Genomic DNA, 6,747 nt, shown 5'->3' with positions numbered 1-6,747 from the left:
CAGGGCGCGCCGCCTGGGCGAGGTGAGCCGGCCGGGCAGCCCAGCTGGGCGCCGCCCCGTCCCTCCCCTCCACCGTGCCCCCAGCCCGACCCGCGCGGCCGCCGCGGGCCCTTCCTGCCGTCCTCCGCTCGCCCCCACCCCGTCCGGGACTCCCGGACGCCCAGCCGCGCGGCCCAGGCCGCTCACCCGCTCGCCGGGATCCCGCCTCCGGGGGTCCCGGGCCTTTTTGCGCGCGCCCAGCACCCTGGCCTTGAGCCGCGGCCTGCCCACGGCTCTCTCCCAGCTGCGCCCCCGCTTTCAGTCGCGGTGGCCTGTACCCTCGCCTTGCCGAGGGGGGACTCGGTTCATCGCTGGGCGCGTGCGGAGAGCCCCAGAGCAGGCGCGGGTTCCTGGGGAAGGAGGGTCCGGGGAGCCAAGACCCCGGGAAGGCGGGGACGGAAGATCGGGTGCTCTTCCTTCCTCACCGCCCTGCTGTGGCCAGCGACGCCTGCCGGAGGGAGGGAGCCCGAGAGGCCGCGGGGACGTGCGGGCTGAGGCGCGGCCACCGTGGCGGTGACCCGCGGAGACCGGCCGGCAGCGCGACCCACAGAGCTGCATTTTGTGATACCAAGTTTCCAGGGAGGATAGTTAAACCCTGCTGTCCCAAGAACGTTCCCTTTGCCTGCCTCTCGAGGAGAGGATCGGAGGAATAAAACATTTTCTGAGCAATCGAAACGTTCTTTTCCCTCGCTCCGCTTCGAAATACTTCTGACTGCTAGCCCATAGCATTCTTGGTATGGGGCTAGGAGGACTCACAAGCCGAAAATGAAGGTATGGCCCTTGTGGCCTTTGTGCTCAAGGCACTTCCTGCCTATTCAGTGAAAGGAATGAACAGCACTATTCTTTTGACTAAGCACGGAAGAAACAACCGAATTTCTGTACTCATGAAGATCACGCAGAACACTCTGGACTGTAAAATGATGGTCAGGATAATTACTACAGCACCCAAGTTCAGGATATAAAAGATAAGGATCTCAAATCCTCCTGCATCAATGAGTCACAACCCAGGCATCCACTTCTACAGTCACTTGAGCAGTTTTTTCCCCTACAGTTTGAATTTGGATTTCTGGGTTTAGACCCAGAATTTAGGCCTTCACTTAAGTTATTAAACTCTTATTCAGTGAAATTCCAATAGGCCATAGGTGGGCTGCTGATCTAAGGAGAGGCGGCAGCTGGGAGAGAACTTTTAGTAGAACACAGCTGTGCATGGTGGTTCCCCCAGGGAACCCAGTGTCGTATTAAGTTATAGGATGTTAGAGGAGAAATAGATTTGCTGAGAATGGGGCCAGCCTGTCAGGTGTTATTGATGCTATGCATACAGAAGATAAACCTGGATTTGCCTTTAGAATTTCCTGGGAAGAACTTCCTCATTAAAAGTGAGGTACAGATTGTAGGGGCACCTAAGTGGCACAGTGGGTTAAGTGTCAGACTCCTGGTTTGAGCTCAGGTACCTGATCTCAGGGTTGTGATTTCAGGGCCTTGAGATCCAGAACCCCCTTCACCCCCCACACACCCAGATGGGCTCTGGGCTAAGCTAGGAGTCTGCTAAGACTGTATCTCCCTCTCCCTCTGCCCCCTCCCCCCACAAATAAACAATAAATCTTTTTTTAAAAATCAAGTACAGATTGTAAAAGCTTCTATAAAGATGGTTTCATGTGCCTTGCCTCCTGGCCCACAGTGACAGTTTTGACTGTACCCATCAACCTAGTGACAGTTTCCTACACACTAAAACCTTACTTCTGTGTTTTGCTTTTTTAATTCCACAGAATCATTTTCAAGTTACTTAAGCCAATTTGTCATTGAAATTAGGAATTTCACTTCCACTCTTACACTTTTAATTAAAAAAACAAAACAAACAAACAAACAAACAAACAAAAAAAAACAGGGCACCTGGGTGGCTCAGTCAATTAAGTGTCTGCCTTCAGATCAGGTCATGATCCCAGCATCCTGGGGAGAGCTTGTCCCTCTCCCGCTCCCCCTGCTTGTGTTCTCTCACTTTCTTATTCTGTCAAATTCTATTGCCAGAGTCATCTCAAGAACATCAATTTCCATGGTCTCTACTTATTTTGGTAGTGTGAAGGATACAACTGTTTAGTCTTACCTTGATGTTAAGGGAAGGGATAGAAGAGGGTCTAGTTGGGTTGATAAAAACCCGTCATGACTTCTCTACAACCGAGTGATTCATTTACTCCCTGGGTCATGGTTTGTTCTCATTTTAAAGGAATAGAGTATTCTTATTTATTTATTTATTTAAACAGTTGGGAAGCTGGAACAAAAAATACTATTTCTACCTTCAAGAATCTGAAACAGAGGGAAGGAATCCTAAAAGGCTTTGAGAAGGTGGCTCCTGGAGTAATTAGGGACCATTGAAATCAGGAAGCAGGCTGAAATGTCAGTGTAAACAGAAGGGGCAGCATACCGATGGCCAGACAGTGAGGATGAGGATGGTTGGTTAGAAGTCACTATGGTTGAGTTTGGCTAAGGAGATGGGGGTTTTAGCCTGAAGGTGGAGAGAGTCTTCAAAAGGCTTTAACAAAGCAAGGGAGCAATATAATGGGATTAGTATTTGTACAAGCTCATTGTGAGGGGTGGCAAGTATATGGAAGTTGACATAAGATAGGCTTTGGTGTGCTAGCCCTGTTTATTGACATACGCACTGGTTCATGGGTGTGTTCTATTGAGTAAATTCATTAAACTGTAGACTTACATATGAATCTTTGTGTCTGTATCTTATACTTTAGTAAAATGTTTTGGGTTTGGGGTTTTTGTTGTTTGTTTTTTGGTTTTTGTTTTTTTTTAGTAAAATGTTTCTAAGTTAAAAAAAAACATTCTTTCATCAGTAAAGGATGAATTGGGTATTGGGGAACAGGATAAGAGCAGAAATATCTAATCCAGTTGGAAAGCTATTGCTATAATTCAGATATGAAACAAAATGCCTGAACTAAAGTAGTAGATGGGAGAATGAGATTAAATTAAAACTAAAGGAGAACAAAGATAGCTAGGAGGCCAGGCCTTTTCCTCAGGAAGCCTTCCCATATGCACAAATCTAGGGTAGATTCCATGACCCTCCTATATGCTCCCATATATACGTCTCCCAAAATACCGTGGGGGCAGGGATCACGTTTCATTCATAACTCCATCCCTAGCACAGAACCAGGCATGGAGTAGTATCCATCATCTCAGTGAATTCTTGCTGAATGAATGAGGGCTTGTATTGCTGAAATAATCTGTTGGTATCTTTCTTGGAGTCTTACAACAATCTGTTGGTATCTTACACCCTAGAAAGGGTGTAAGTATCAGGAAAAAATGGCTACATGAATTATTTGCTGTGACATTAAGAAGCCCCTTAAGCTTTCAGGGGTAAATGCTATACATGAATTAGAACCTTGATGACAAGCATCAAAAACTCCATCAAATTAGCAGGACTCCCATTGGCCTGACCTGGACCAAGTGCTCATTCTTGAAACAATCACTGAGGTCAGGAGACTCTTGAGATCCTCATCTGGAGCTACAGGACAGGTTTATCTAAACCTCTTGGACTAACAATAGGGGAGGGTAGTTCCCCACAGTAAAAGATGGAGTTCTGTTACCTGAAGATGGGACAGTTGGTGGGCAGGCCAAAACAACATACCTATTAGCCATACAAAAAGAATTGTCATTATAAGTGAACTCTAAATCACCTTGGAATTTTAAGAATTCCAAAACAATGGAGAATTCTTGGATTCCTATTAATTTGGTAACAATAAACAAATATTTCTTGTAGATTTAGAGCCCTTTTAGTTTCCACAGAATGTTCCATAGGAGGAATGGCTTTCAGTTGCAAGCATGGAGATAAGGTCAGGTATAAAGGGCTTTGGGCCCCTGAGGATTGCTAAAGCAAGGTAGAAGAGGGGTCTGTAATTCAAGGTGCATGTTCTCTAGCTGAATGAGTCTTCACTTCCCCATGTGTCCAAGGATGATCTATTCAGTTCCAGAATTTAGTATCAGAATTCTCTGAGGCCAAAGCCAAAGACAACTCCAGTTGCTAAAAGTCTAACTCATTCTTTGCTCTTCCTCAGGGAAATGTTAATTGTAAGCTGTCCTGGTGCTTCTCACCAGAGACATTTTGATGAAGGGTAGTTGGAAGAAAGGCAGGCAGGGACAATGGGTCCCCACGCTAAGAGGAAACACCCTTAAGGATTTTCTACCACCCCTGGAAGGAGCCCTCCACCCTGTCCCACACGGTAGATAGATGACAAAAACCCAATGAGGTGACATGCACAGAGGTTGATCAGATGAAAACAGCCCACCATCAAGCCCATAAAAACCCCTGGACTTAGAAATGCCAGTGGTGGCACGCCTGGTGGCTCAGTGGGTTAAGCATCTATCTTCAGCTCAGGGCATGATCCCAGAGTCCTGAGGTCAAGTCCCACATCAGGCTTCCTGCTCAGTGGGGAGTCTGCTTCTCTTTCTCCCTCTGCTGTTCTCCCTGCTTGTGCACTTTCTCTCTTTCAATGTCAAATAAATAAAATCTTCAAAAATTATTTTAAAAAAGCTCCAGTGGCAAAACTCTCTAATCCCCTCTGTCTTTAGGGGGCTTTATACTATCACTCAATAAACCTTGCTGCCCACCACTCTTGTCTGGTCTGCCTTTTCATTCTTCGAAGTGGCCAAGAACTGAGGGCACTGAAAGAAAATAAATGGTATTGCCCCTAACGACTGATACTTCTTTGGGAACTGAGGAGCACATTTTGACTGCCTTGGGCTACCAGCTGTCAGCTGGGCTCCATGAGGCTGCCCTCCGAAGGGTTGCTATTTGCGGTTGGCTCTGAGATTTCTGTGGCTGAACATTGACCTGCTGAGTATACGGTCCATTTTTTTTTTTTTTAACTTGAAGAGACAAAAGGGCAATTCAGAGTCCCTCCCTGGATTATGTACTTACGGGGGAATGGGCTGCCCTCCACAAGCGGGTGTGGTTGGAAAGGCTAACACAGATGCAAATAGGTGGAGATTGTTTCCTTTGCAAGGTACAATATTTCAACTGTGCATAATGGGGCAGTTGAGTGTGGAAATGGTTGTTAGCTCAAAATTATAAGAATTACATGGGGTGCCTCGGTGCCTTAGTCATTAAGCATCTGCCTTCCAGGTCCTGATCTCAGAGTCCTGAGATCAAGCCCCTCATGGGGCTCTCTGCTCGGTGGGAAGCCTGCTTCTCCCTCTCCCACCCCCATACCCTGCTTGTGTTCCCTCTCTCGCTGCCTCTTTCTCTGTCAAATAAATAATATCTTTAAAAAATTTTAAGCATTACATAAATTCAATAACAATCCACAATTTATGGTTTGTTGCCCTATTCAATCATGAGTAGAAAAACCAAAACCAACTTACAAGGTCTTTCCTTTTTATCCAAGTACAATAATCTCCTGGCCCTGAAAGACATTGTTAGGAATAGTCAATATGAGAACTTACTATATGTACTTAAGGTGTTTACTCTTTATGCACTCTAGTTCTTCTTAGACACTTACCTGACTCCAAGGTAATACAAAGAGTTTGGATATTCAGAAAAATGTACATAGTGAAATTTTAATTGAAGTCAGAAATATTTACACGATTCTTTAAATATTTGGGGCACCTGGGTGGCTCAGTGGGTTAAGCTTCTGCCTTCGGCTCCAGTCATGGTCTCAGGATCCTGGCATTGAGCCCCACATCGGGCTCTCTGCTCAGCAGGGAGCGTGCTTCCCCCCCACCCCTGTCTCTCTGCCTGCCTCTCTGCCTACTTGTGATCTCTCTCTCTGTCAAATAAATAAATAAAATCTTTTTTAAAAAATTAAATAAGTAAATAAATAAATATTTGGAAGATTTACCTTTGCATTTTTCTTGTTAAATGACTCTCCTAAAATAGAGATTATTTGTAGTCACACGGAAAGTTATAGTATATAAAATGTACATAAAAATTATTTTGACATGGAAATAAATATTTTAATATCACAGTGTGTAGCGTCTGGTACATATAAGATGTTTAATAAGTATTTGTGAAATAAATGAATAGGTAAATGAGTGGATGAATGAATGAACATCATACTTAATTTTACATTTCATGACACACATAGGAAACAATACCATTTCTACAGTCATGAAGACTGTGCAAAAGACTCTGGACTCTAGGGACTCCTGACTAGCTCAGTTGGTGGATTGCATGACTTGATCTCGGGGTTGTGAGTTCAAGCCCCAGGTCGGGTGTAAAGAGATCGTAAGAATAAAAATCTTAAAAAAAAAAAAAAAAGATAAATAATATAGCACAAGCGTAGAGTAAATATTAGAGGCATCATACTGGCCTCCCCCAATCCCCTTCAGGTTCACCAGCGCTGTCCTATTTCCAACCCAAGAGTACTTGAGTCTTTAGTCGTGAGTTAGGACAAATCCTACAGTTTCAGAAACTCAAACATCTCTGAACTGGGTTTACTGTGGGAGCTGACCCACGTTAGTACTTACGTGTGGCTATACTCAAGGCAACCAGACCCTTATTGGGGACCAGACGTTAACTCGGGGAGGCACCCCAACCCTCTGCAGATTGAAGAAGGGCTCCTGACTACCTGCCCCTCCTCCCTATCTTGTCCTTACCCTACTTCTCACATAGCCCCAGTGCATACTTCATGAAAAAAAATGGAGAGAAGATGCATTTTTTTTTTCCTAAAAGTCAGGTAATTCTGCCTTGATCAGTCAATACCCCTC

The sequence above is a fragment of the Mustela nigripes genome, chromosome 1, assembly GCF_022355385.1.
Source record: "Mustela nigripes isolate SB6536 chromosome 1, MUSNIG.SB6536, whole genome shotgun sequence".
Lineage (NCBI taxonomy): Eukaryota > Metazoa > Chordata > Mammalia > Carnivora > Mustelidae > Mustela > Mustela nigripes.
This window is presented reverse-complemented; position numbering follows the sequence as displayed.